Source organism: Chrysochloris asiatica, unplaced genomic scaffold (assembly GCF_000296735.1).
Source record: "Chrysochloris asiatica unplaced genomic scaffold, ChrAsi1.0 scaffold00053, whole genome shotgun sequence".
Lineage (NCBI taxonomy): Eukaryota > Metazoa > Chordata > Mammalia > Afrosoricida > Chrysochloridae > Chrysochloris > Chrysochloris asiatica.
In genome coordinates, this window is record NW_006408571.1 from 15,532,401 (window position 1) to 15,546,125 (window position 13,725).

General features: G+C 47.3%; 1 protein-coding gene across 1 annotated transcript in view; it reads right to left on the reverse strand.

The window, feature by feature from the left end:
* SHB (Src homology 2 domain containing adaptor protein B) overlaps positions 1-13,725 on the reverse strand; it is a 134,073-nt gene that overhangs the window by 52,985 nt on the left and 67,363 nt on the right.

A 13,725-nucleotide genomic window follows, 5' to 3' on the forward strand; every position in this document is an offset into this window, starting at 1 on the left:
AACCTGGAGACTATGGCCTTTGGTCATCCTTCAGGTCTGGAATGGAACTCACCTCCGAGGCTCAATTTCAGCCCAGCAGTAGATAGGTCTAAAGGGGGAACAACACTAATGAGGCATGCACACCACAGAATGGTCAACCATTTGTTCAAAAGGGCAACATTCACCCAATGAGAAAGCTGAGTGGAGTTAGGGAGGAATTGGGGTAAGTGAGGAACCAGAGGTGTAGCTGAGCACACTTCAGGGACCTGTCATTCTTCAGGAGACGTTGTTGTTGTTGTTATGTGCCGTGGAGTCGTTTCCGACTCATAGTGGCCCTGTACAGGATTTCCGAGGCTATAAATCTTTAGGGGAGCAGAAATCCTCACCTTACTCCCATGGAACAGCTGGTAGTTTCAAACTGCTGACCTTGTTGGTTCGCAGCCCAATTCGTAACCACTACGCTACCAGAGCTCTGAGCTCCTTTCAGGAGACGTAACAAGTAGCAAACCATGGTGAGACTAGTGATCATGGGGGGTGACCATACCTGGCCCAGGAATGACCACCTACCAAGGGCCAACCCAATGTCACCAAAAGGATCCACAAACCCCTCCCTCTGCATTGTTTGGTTTTTATATCCCTGGTTGTAGATGGATCCTGGCAGGCTCAGTGCCCCCCTCCCACCATTTAACAGAAGAAATGGGAAATCCAGAACTGAAGGGCTTTCTGGTTAGCACACTCGGCTGCTAAGTGAAAAGGTTAGAGGTTTGAGTCTACTACCCAAAGCCACCTTGGAAGGCCATACTTCTGAAAAATTAGCCATTGAAAACCATGTGGAGCACAGGGTCATCAAGTGCCAGGATCAACTCAACAGTAACTGGTACCAAAATCACAGAGTGAGAAAGCTGTGTAGGCAGTATTAACCCAACCTCACAAGTCCAACCCTAGTAGCCCACTTTGATCTACTGGATTTCTCAGGGTCACAGCATATAGAATCATAGTAAGTATCTTTTGTTTTGTTTTAGACAAGATTCGGGAAGGAAAAGGTGTGTGGGGAATTCTACTTACATATAAGGACCAGGAACCTGAAAATGACCACTGCCCAAAACTACTTTCATGTGACTCTTTTCCCATCAACAGCTATTAATGATTACACCATCCATACAACCATCCCAAGAATTGCTTGAAGGAAACAGCTGGACAATGAATTTTTTTATGATGAAAAAAACAAAGACAGCCGCTCCTTGGGGCTCTAAGGAGGTGTCCCAGAGAGACCCAATGTGGTATGAAAGGTGTCATCAACTCATGGAACATGATGGCAGAAGGCACTTGGAGATCTGAAAGGTGACAGCCACCTCACCACTGGTGAGCTTGTCCAGCTGGTTCCTCTCCTGGACCCCCAGCCAGAAACACGGCTACTGCCCCAGAGCTTCAAGTCTTATTCAGTTTGGGACACCATGGATGGAGCTCGCAGTGAGCAAGGCTGGGGGCAGCACTGGGGTTCAGAGATGAACCTGACCCCACCAATTCCTGTTCAAGAAGCTGACCTTGTCCTTCCTGTTACATCTCAGGGGCCTCAGATGTGCTCTAGCAGCTTCCCAGCTACATGCATACTTAGCTTCTTATCCCCACCCCAGCTTCTGAGGGCCGAGGTCAAGTTCAATCTATCTCCACACACCCTTGTGATTCCTAGCACCTGGTTCCACAGATGCCCAGTAAATATCGGGTGACAGAACAAAATCAACAAACAGCCTTTTGCAAATTCAGAACTGAAGTGCACAGAAAACGTATTCTTTAAATACGTGTCTGTCTTAGCAGGGAGCTGCACTCAGACTGTTGGAGGCAGGAGAAACTGGAAACGGCTTTTTCAGATAATAATTCAGTAGATTAAACAGAAATCAAATATCCTATAACTGAAAGTTTTATTTCCACAAATCTCTTCAACAGAAATGTCCAGATAACATGTAAAAATAAATGCATGTAGATGTTTGCTACAGAGTGTACGAATGATGCGCTGGAGTCTATAAGGAAGGGAGAGGAATGTCTATGAACAGGGATAGGACAGAGCAGACTGTACTAGAGCCGCATTGTAAAACAACACAGAGCCGTTCAAATGCTCTAATGACCTGGGACAATGTCTGCCGTGCAGAATAACCATTAGTAGGATAGCATTCATTCGTGTAGGAGACATTCTGGGTTTCGTGACAATGTAAGAGATGTGTATTCTTGTAAACAAGTAGAAAAGGGCCAAAGGAAGACACAACAAATCATTAAGAATCCTTGTCACAGAAGAAATATGTTAGCATTGTACTTGCTATACCTGTACTTCTGGGTGTAGAATTACTTACCCAGAGCACATATTTTTGGGTGTATGTAATAATTCAGCAATGTTTGAAGAAAAAAAGAGAAATGTTTGAAGAAAGAAGCTACGAACGTGGCACATATAAGCAATCTTCTTTAATGTTGTTGCTGTTCATGACAGCATGCGCTGAGTTGTCTACTTTGAAGCAGAAACTGGGTCAAGAGTTTAACGTTAACCGGATGACAGATAAGGAAACTGAGGCTTGGACAAGCAGAGGAGATAACTCCGGCTGGCCGGGAATCTGCTTTCATCTGAGCCTGAGTTGACTCACAGCGCCCCTCCACTCTGTTCTGGGGAAGCTAGGTGAACAGAATCCTCTCATGGTCTAGTTAGCATTCCGGTGGAGCAGGCGCCTTCCAATCAACAGCTTCTGCTCTGGGACTGTTTGTAAACAATTTCCATTTTGAGTAATGTTTACACATTTGAAATTGAGAAAACGGAATCTAGAGCAAGTTGCTTTCGTCTTAAACTCCAAGATGTACGTTAACATTATAACACGGCTCCATATATACCCCTGGTCATCCACAGAGACGCTTGCCTCTAAAGTTACAGTTTCAGCACCACAAATGATAAAAGCTTCCCCAAACACACAGCCATGAGGATAGGCCTTGTGGGGGGCCCATGGTCTCGCTGCAGAGGGCCCCCACTCCTGGGGTTTGATGCTCTTTCTTCCAAGTCGCCAGTCAAGACAGAAGTGGAGCATGTCCTTTGGATCATGTGGTGAAAACCTCCTAGACCCAGGAAAGAAAGGGGTAACCCTGGAGATGACACAAGACAACACAGCAGAATGGATGGTGGGAATCACAAGACGGGCAAAAGATTTGTGGGATGGGTTTCCCAACCCACAGAGCAAGATGGCCACATGGGCTGCAATGCCTCTGGTCCACTGGTCCAGTGAGAAAGCTGAGTATTTTCCAGCAGGAGGCTGGTTGGCCTAGTGGTGCATCTCCAGGATTTGCTGGAGGAGCTAATGATAGTGAGACTGGCCTGTGGCCCAGCTGAGAGGGAGTGAAGTGCTGTTCTGGTTGGAGGCTGTCCTGTCGGAACAAAGTAATCCTGTCTTGTGTTGTTCCAGTTACTTCCCCAATAAACCCCATTATTGTGAGTATGGTTTGGGAGTTGTATATGGCCTTCGCAAAGAATTACGGAACACAGCAAAGAAACAGAGTGCTGTGACGGAGACAAACATTGACCTCCATCTCAAATGAATCAATTCTGGACCAATGATCCCTCCTCTTGAAGTCAGGCGAGGCCTGTGTTAAAACTACACTGCACTTACACTCCAGGCCTTCTAGCAGCCTAATGCCCATGCTTCTTGGAGCCCTTGGCCAGCAGGTTTTCTCGGCAGGGGGAGAAAGGGTCAGAAAGCATTTCTTATCAGGTGAACCAGGATCAGCATTAGACAAGGTGAGTGACAAGTGAAGAGACTTTAATAAAGCTGTAATAAAAGCAGCATATGTTATAAGCAGATATTAGAGATTTGCTGAAAACTCTTCCCTCTTCTTTTTTCCTGGAATGAGATGAGGTTTAGCACATGCCTACTGGATTAAGTTCTGTGATCCAATGAATGAGAAATGGGGGAGAGTGGGATGGCAAAGGAAGCCTATTTGAGTGTTTTGAGTGTGTGTGTGAAGACAAATGAAATCACAAGAACAAAAATGTAGCCAGATGAAAATAGGCAGCCTCTAACACTATTGGTAGAGACAGGAAAAAGAACCCCAGCTAGTCAAGGAAGCCAGAGTGGTATGAGACAGATAATATAAACAACAGCTCCCACCTAGAAATACTTGGGGACACTAATGTGAAATCAGCATGGGAAAACCTGGTGTCTACACCTACAATTTAGTGGGAAATCTTTCTCTCCTCCTTTTCTAGGTTGTTTCTCCCTCACTAACATAAACTAAGGCCCCTAGGTAGTCTGTCAAGTTACTGTTATCCATTTGATCCCATATAAATCATTCTTAAAAGAAGAGAGTGCACAAGGCAGAAAGTTTGACCAGTTAAGCTAAACTATTGCTTGGTTGTTTTTTCCTATTGTTTGGTTTTAAGAAGACTCCAGGGGACATTTATTTTTGGTTTAAGGTTTAAAGATTACTTCATGGTAAAAATTTCTGAGGTTCATCTATACTGCATGGATCCAGAAAGTCTGAGTTCCATGAAAAGATGAAATTATATTCTGCCTTTCGCCATCTAAGACCAGGATTCTGTAGAATCTTTGAGCAAAATGTTCAGTAATTAATTAATGGTAGCCAGGCACCATCCACTTCTGGTCTCATGGCAAATGAGGCAATTATTTATAGAGACAATTAGCCCCACATTCTCTTGTTGTTAAGTGCCATGGAGTTGTTTCCGACTCATAGCGACCCTGTATAGTGTTTCCAAGGAGCAGCTGGTGAGCCTGAACTGCTAACCTTGCGGTCAAAACAACCTTGTGGTCCAGTGCTATATCCCATAGCACCACATGGGGACTCTATGGCCACCTCCTATTCTGACTCTTCCTCAGGCAAACAGAGACCAATTTTGTACCTTGGATGGCCACTTGCAAGCTATGAAGACCCCAGGCAGTATGCAATGAACCAGAAGGTAGTAAACATATTATTGGGCCAGTTAACAGAGATGTCCTGTGAAACCATAATCCTATACTTCCAAATCAAAAAAACAAATTCCATGAAGTGTTTGGTTATATGTTAAGCAGCTTTTTATTTTTTTAATTGGGGGGCGGGAGGGTGAAAGAATCATTATAAATACATCATACAGCTTTTGTCAATTCAACTCTTTTGTTGTTGTTGGGGGTCTTCTTTTTTTTTGCTGACCCTCCACTTTACCAAATATGATGTCCTTCTCCAGGGAGTGGTCCCTCCTGATAATAAGTCCAAAGTATGAGAGATGAAGTCTGGCCATCCTGGCTTCCAAGGAGCATTCTGGCTGTACTTCTTCTAATACAGATCTGTTTTTTTATTCTGGCAGTCCATGGTACTTTCAATGTTCTCCTCCAACACCATATCAAATGCAACAAGTCTTCTACGGTCTTCCTTACCCACAGTCCAACTTTCACATGCATATGAGGTTACTGAAAATATCATGGCCTGAGTCAGGTGCACCTTAATCCTCAAACTGACATCTTTGCTATTGTACATTTTAAAGAGGTCTTGTGTAGCAGATTTGCCCAATGCAATATGTCATCTGATTTCTTGACTGCTGCTTCCATGAGTGTTGATGCTTGATGTGAACAAAATGAAGACTAACAACTTCAATCTTTTCTCCATTTACTTGACTTTTTAATTGGTTCAGTGGTGAGGATTTTTGTTTTCTTTACATTACAGGTGTACAACTTACTGACAATTCTACAGGTGTATAAATTATTGACAACAAGTACAATAATCAGCTGGGCTCCTGACATGAGCCTGTGATTGCACCTTGCTTGGTACAGAGAGCTAGTCTACATACAGTCTAGAACTTAAGGTTCTCTTCCAATTATGATACCAGACTGAGAGCAACCCTAAGAGTATTGCTGTCTATAGGATCAAAGGCCTACAGACAACTAAGAACATGAGGGCTGTGAGGGAGGCAGTGGCTGAACTGACCACTGGGGGCCCTGGCAAGGTCCCTCCATCCCTCCCTGACAGCTCCCTCATCTGTAAAGTGACCACAATTTAAATGGCCAACAGACCTTGATGGTTCATTAATTTATGGAATCATCCCTTTTTCATATTGTTTCTTCATTTCCCTATCCTATACATGTGACTGTTGCAACACAGGAGTATAGGGAAGTAGAATGTGTGAAGAAGATCTGGGTCTGACTCTCAGTCAGGACACTTCCAAGTTAGGAGAACCTGACAAATCAGGCAACCTCTCGGGACCTCCAGCTCAACAGTCAGATGAACCCACTATGTGCCTGCACATGCCCTTCTCTCCAGTCCCATCCTCGTTCCCGTGTTTCAGACCTTGATGTCTTAGGGTGAACACAAATAGAATTCAAACGATTCACCTCTCATGTCTCTCAACCATGCTGAGCTTAGCGCCAAGGTACTGACTTTGTTGGTGCATATACCTTTAAGCACATTTTGGAGTGGGACTTGGGAGACACAGGTTCACACCCTGGTCTTCTCTTTTACCAGCTTGTGCTCTCTGGGGAGGGACTTGACCTCACAGAACCTCAACACCTTCAGCTGTGGAGTGGGGAGACTATTAATGTCAACTTTATGGGGCAGTGATAAAAATAAAGCCGGCAAAGGGCATAGAGGAGGTCTGTAAACCATAGAACTCTCTGTAGATAGATGTGTGTCTGATGGCAGACCAGCTATGTGCACACACCCTCTCACCTAGCTGACATCTGCTGTAGATGGCTTACCAGCCCACCGGTGTATGCCCACAAAGAAGAGGGGTCTCATTTCATTTCTCTGCCACTCATGTACAATGCTTTTCACAGAGGCTGAACAAACAGAGACACCTTCTACCTCACTATTCGATATTTCTGGCTTTGAACAGTCTGTTCCTGTTTGAGCCATGCTGAGAACTTGTATTTCCACCCCAGACAGAAGAAGTCACCCAGGGATCTTGTGAAAATGTAGATTTGTATTCAGTATAACTAGGATGCAAAGACAAACTCTAAGCAGGGGGCTGAACTGAAATGAACCAGTTCAAAGCCCAGCAATATTAAAAAAAAAAAAAAAAAAAAAAAAATCATTTCCCCAAAAGAAGAACCCTGCCACCCGTGACAAGGATCTGGGCATGCGCGGCGCAAGGTCTGACTCCAGGGCTTGGAAACATGACATGTTTTGCATGCCCCTTCCATCAAACAATTTTGGAAACACTACAGGAGAAGAAATTCCTTTATGCTAGATGTAAACCTCCTAATAACTGGAACCGGAGCTTTCTTCCTGAGTGTTTCATAAAGTATATCATCTGCCTTAGTTTGGCACTCTTCCACTAGCTGGGAATCTACAAAAACTGATGCAGGGTGACAGCTGAGCTGCTGCTGCCAGGGGAGGTGAGAGCCGGGGAGGGGAGAGGGTAGGAGGCAGCTGTCACGTTACAGCTGCCTCCACGCAGACACGCACTTCAGATTTCACTCACGTTCCCTTGACAGCGGCAGCAACCGCAGGCCACATGACTGTGAGGCTCTGTGCGTCCTCATCCTGATGAGACAAAGAGGCGTGATGCCTCTCTTGGGAAGTGTACCCCACCTTCCCTTGGAATCTAGAAACCCCATCAATACAAGCCCTGTCCCCTGTTTAAACCTGTTACCCTCTGGGCTTGTTATTCCTCGACCTGTCGACCACAGATGAGGAGAGGAAGAAGCTCCGTTCTTCTGAGATGTTTCTCACTGCAAGCCATCCTGTCCCAGCTCCTCCTCAGGCATTGAATACAGTACACGGAGCTGGCCTGCCAGAGGAGGACCTCAGAGGGCCTGCCAGGAGTCTCTTGTCCTGCAAGGTCCATTAAAATCTCATCCATCCAGACTCTACTCAGGGGGCGCTTTATGCTTAGCTTGCATCCCACCCTGACAGTGCCAAGTGCATTAAGAATGGGAATAACATGGGGGGGCGGGAGGGACAGAGCAGGCAGGGATAAGGCGGGTACTCAAAAGTAGGAGTTCCCCTCTAGCCTAGCAATCCCATTCCTAGGTATGTACCCCAAAGAACTAAAAGCAGGGACTCCAACAGACACCTGTACACTAATGCTCCTTGCAACACTACTCACAATAGACAAAAGGTGGAAACAACCTAAGTGTCCATCAACAGATGAAAGGATAAACGAACTATGCATACGCAAACAATGGACTATCATTGTTGTTATGTGCCATAGAGTCAGTTCTGACTCATAGTTAGCCTGTACAAGGTTTCTTTACAGGAGCAGACAGCCTCATCTTGCTCCCGTGGAACAGCTGGTAGTTTCGAACCCCTGACGCTGAGGTTAACAGCCCCATTCATAACCACTACGCTACCAGAGTTCCTTGGACTATCATTAGGCAGCAGCAAAAGGGAATGAAGTTCTGACCCATGCTACAATGAGAATGACCCTTGAAAACATTACAGTTAATGTTAAGTGAGATAAGTGAAACACAAAAGGGACAAATATTATATGCCCCCTCCCCCCTTACATGAACTATCTAGAACAGGTAAATATATAGAGCCAGAAAACAGATTACAAGGGGCTAGGGGTTGGGGGATTGAGCCGTGTTTACTTAATGGGTACTGAGTTTCTGTTGGTTTTGAAAGTGAAAAATTTTGGGAATAGTGGTGATGGTTGAAGAAAACAAAAATAAACAATTAATAGGATGAACAAACTGACCCAGACAGCTCTCAACACCTGCAGGGGTTCTAGCTATCCAGCAAAAGGGAGGAGGCTAATTCCACATCATTCTCATACGCTCTGTAAAGAAGGTCATTACAGGCCTTGATGGCTCTCCCATCTGCCAGAAGGAATGGCTCAAGATCAATTACTCTGAGACCCAAATCATCATTGTAGGCAGATGCCTTTCAACATCCAATTGGCTCACATCCAACAGTTTTCTACAATAGGTCAAATCATTCTGTTTCCTGGGGGTTTAATTTGCAACTAATTCCTCTTACAGGGTTCACCAGGAAGCTCCCGCTGCTTAAAATTAGAAGTGCTGGTGTGCTTTATAGAGATTTTTCCATGTGATGGACAACCTGAAATGGCTGTTTTGAAAAATGTCCAAGTTGAAATGACTGCAGCCATTCTGCCAGGTGCCTGCCCACAGCCAGCCTGGGTCTGATGGAGAGTAGACACAGAGCAGACGCCCGAGGAAGCTACCTGGCGACCTGTCCACATGGCCTCAAGGGCACCTCAGTGTTGTTGAGGACCCAGACCCCACCTCTGCCCCACACCTAAGATGTGCCTCTGGTTCTTGCCTACATCACAGTCTTTGAGCTCAGCCACAACAGCTCAGGAGGAAAACTCAGCAGGTGGAGAGGACATCCTTGCAGCTTATCAGCCCTTGGTTGGAGGTTCGTAACTCAGGTGCTGTGTGCAGCATTCTGTGATGATGGATATAGGTGCCCAGACCTGCTTACTTAATTCTGGGGGCAATGCTTACTCCTCTTGGGGCTCAGACAGCCCTCTGTGAACTGGTTAGTGGACCACCACCACATACCCTCCAAAGGCCCTGGAATTTACAGTCATGCTGGCCCCTGTGGCTGCTCTCTACCTCTGGGGATGGCACAGGTGTCTTCCCCATCTGAGGCACCATTCCTTCACTTGTCCCACCTCTGCATTACCCTCAGGACCCGACTCAGATATCAGTTCAACACGATGAAGCACTGTTCCTCAAGTCCACCACATCAGTCCATTTCTCAGACCTTCTCTCAAGCCACTGGCTGACCGAAGGCCCCTTTCTTCCTAGCCTGCCTGGGGCATGATTACTGGCTTTCAAGACTTAGGTCAATTGTTTTGAAGCCAATTCCCCCCCCCCCCCGAGAGCTAAGTGATCTCACAATTTCTGCAGGCTCTGCAGCCCATTGGAGATGTCGTGACACTTCCATGCCCGACCAGCTCCACGTCTGCCTCCACTGCACTGAGGGGCCTGCATTTCACTTATGTGCTTCTCTGTGGTACTTTGCACAGGATCCGGCACAGAGGCTGCTAAGTGATGCTGATAAAACAGAATCCTCCTAGATACTGCCACCTCCTCCCATCTCAGATCATTTGATCTTTGTGGTGGACCTTCTCAGAGGCCTGAATGTTGGGGTCTGACACACCTTCCACAACCTGGGATCCTTGCCCAAGTCTTGTACCTTCCATGGGTGAGTCAGAGCCCCTTTACTCCACTGCCAGACGTCAGACTGTCCAGGGTAGGTGGGAGGACAACAGGAGACCCTGAGGGGTGATGGAACTAACAGGAGCCATGTGTCTTCTAGCTCCTGGTTCCCATTGTGCACAACAAAGCAGATCGACGTGGGGCTCAGGCCACTGCTGTGCTTAGCTGTAGCTTCTCTTCCACATAAAGCAAAGCACAGTGGCGTTCACCTGCCTCTTGGTTGAGGGTGAGGGTTAGCAGCATCCCTGGTGGAGTCACAATGGGGGCTTTTAGAGGACAGGGAGGGAGGTAGGCAGGGACAATCTCCTGTCCTTAGTTTCCCTGCAGCCCTGGGCATTCCAGCCACAAATGCTCTACACTTCCTAGAACCGCAGCTGCTTCTGAGATTCTCGGCATCTCTCCCCAGAGACAGAAAACTAGTTTCTGCAGCACCTGGATTCAAATCCTGGAGGGCAACGCTCAAAATCATTACATGTGTGTGTGCTCATTTGTCAGGGACAGTCAGGAGATCAACAGTCTAAAAGGTTTGCAGCCATGAGACCAACTTCAAAAGGGAAGACTTAGCTACAGGGGAAAGGCCCAGTTTCACGTGGCTCAAATGAGCTCTCCAGAGTGTTGGGGCCTGTGATGGGCTCTGGTCATCTGTGAGGAGGCAGCTGCTCACCACAAACTCAGGTCAAGGCAGCACAGAAGGGGAGGGAAGAAAGGGTCTAAGCGAGTTGTGTAGGAACAGAAGGCTCTGGAGTCCGGGGATGGCTGCTTAGTTAGACGAGGCACCCTGAGAATGTGCATCATGTTCACAGTAGCTTAATAAAGGGCATGCTGTGTTGAGGTGTGGTCGGGAGGTCCAGATGCAGCAATGGGGTGTGTGGCTGGAGGGGCAAGGTCCCACATACAAGTCCTGGAAACCTGTACTTGGGTCTGGGGACTGAACACTTAGTCTCTGTGCTGGTGAGTAGCATGATTCGGCTCTGCCTGGGAAAAAATAAAATAATCTAGCTACAGTGAGGGGGTGAGGTCTGGGGAGGGCTGGGAGGAGAGGCGGGTCTCCTCTCTGAGGGGTTTCCCCTGGGCCTCTGCCTGGCCAGGGAGGAAGACAGCATGTTGCAGCAGATACAGGGCACATAGGAGCTCATACGCTGCTCGAGTGATGCAAGCGCCAAATGACAGCCCTTTAACATCCATTACAATGTGTCTAAGCAGGCTCGGTGAAATGATGCTCTATTTGGAAGCAGACTTCTGTGGAAAGACATCCCTCAGGGAGACCAGTGTGATTTTAGCTTGTAAACTGGTTTCTAGGGTGCTGAGTGAAAGCTGCTGGCACCAAGCATGACATACTGTATGGAGGTCTGACCAAGGCTGGTGACAAATGAAGCACCCCAAACCAGATGATGTCAACTCCAACTACGTGTGTCAGGGTGGAGCTGTACTCCACAGGGTCATCACTGGACTGATATTTGGTCAACAGGACTATCTTCTGAGGTACCTCTGAAGGGACTTAGTTTTCAATCTTTTAGTTCGCAGTCAAGTACATTAACTGTTTGTATACCCCAGGAGTTCTGACAGAGGCCCAAAGGCATTCAAAATCTGCAGCCAAACCCCATGCCCAGCACACGGGAGGATTTTGGTTTTGGAGAGAGCGCAGCCAGCCTGGTAGGTCTGTCTCACTGCTACCATTGCCGTCTCTGGAGTGGAGGACAACGCTCAGGGTAGCTCTGAAGTCATCTGAGGATCTAATAGAAGCCTTCACTTTAGAGATGGGGAACAGACCCAAGGAGGGGCAGTGTCGGGCCAAACTCAAACCTGACTTCAGTGGTACTGGGATTAATAGCTCCTAAACCCTTTGAGCTTATGATTCTCTTCACCTTCTCCCCACTAAGCCATTCCACACACTTTCCCCTTCCAACCCTCTTCTATTTGGCTGTTGACAGATCTACGGGATTCTCATAGTAAGAATCTCAGTTTCATGACGGCTAGCTTGAGAAAAGCCTGGGCCCGCACCCAAATGGGGGTTCTATTTTCTCTCTGAAGCCCCAGGTCCAGGTCCTTGGGAGTCATGATGGGAAAGAGAAGGAGACAACAGATCAAGGTCCACCCCCTGACAATAAGAGACTGAGGACAGAGTCAGGGGAAGGTGTCTGAAGCAGCCCACCAGAACTCCAGGAATTTCAGGAGACCAGGTCTAAGCCCTTTTGGTAAAGCAGGACCTTTCATGGAACTACCAATCCCTAAGTCATGGAACTATTTGTTTATTGCAATGCAGACTCCTGGACTCCCACTCCCCACCTACCCATGAGAGCCTCTAGGGCCGGGGTCTAGGAATTTGTATCATGTTGCCTTCATCCTGATCTAGGAGGTGGGCTGATGCTGCTTCATATGCCTTAGGAATTGGCTATGATGAGGATGCTCGGCCCATCCAAAGGGCAGTGTCTGCGGGTAGAGAGCCCAAGCTGGACACCTGCTGAGCCTGCTCAGCCTCTTCATTGTGTGGTCCAGCTCTGAGGCCAACAGGGTGGGTTCTACTCGAACACTGTGCTAAGCAGCACAGTTATCTGCAGATAACTGGAGTAAGGGGCCCTCTAAAGCCATGACAACCCCATACAGCGCCTGGCACTAGAGACCTGAGAAGCTTGGGACTGGCGGGCTTCACTTGTCACATGTGACCCCAGGGAGTCAGGGGTAAATGGAACGTGCAAAAACAAATCATAAAAACTACTTTAGAGAGCTGATGTCTGAGCACTGGGTCAGGATACTGGGTTCTAGCCCTAGTTCATGCTTGACTTCAGGGAAGTCCTTTAACCTCTCTGAGCTTCCATCTATCCTGCACCACCTGAACCTTTCACCTTTCCCCTCGAGTGGCCCAAGGATCAAATGAGTATGGCTAGCATGCTCAGTCCATAAAAGAAGGGGGGTTGTTCTTAGGTGGTTTTTGCCTTTCATTTTTGAGGGGAGAAGACACGAGGAAAGGATTTGCTGTGTTTTGAGTTTCAGGAATCAATTTTTCAGGAACGGGTTCATTCTCTCCTCTAGGAAAGGATGCAGAATAACCCTTCATAAATTCGGCAATCTCTACTGTGAGCATGAAAGTTTATGTAAGTATGTATAGACAGAGACAGAAGACCACTCTTGTCAGCAGAGGCGATCATCATCAAGCTTGCCTCCTTGCAAAGGCACCGTCATATAATTAAAGATGCTAATTACAGTTCTGTGTCTAGTGTCAGCCACAGTCGGGCCTTTCCTTGCCCTGGTGTGGAAACATGCAAGGCACTCTGTCCCAGTCAGGGAAGTGAGGCTGCCTGTGAGAAACCCCTTAGATGCTTTGACCTGGAAGCTTTGTCCAGACAGGACTGGGCTAGGCACTGAGTGGGGTCGCTATAGTCTTGTCTCATGCAGGGAGACACCAGGGTGACCCACAGGCCACCCAAGAGTGGGAAATAGGGAGGCTGGCTTCAGAGGCCCAGCCAGGTCTTACTGCCGCCCTGTCCCCAGGTCACATGCTGGCTGGAAGGCAGGTCTGTCTCCCCATATCTACCAACAAGTTAGGCCAATGACTCAAGCCTTCAGCAGTTCTCTCACACTCTGCTGAGGCCTCTGTAGATAAGAA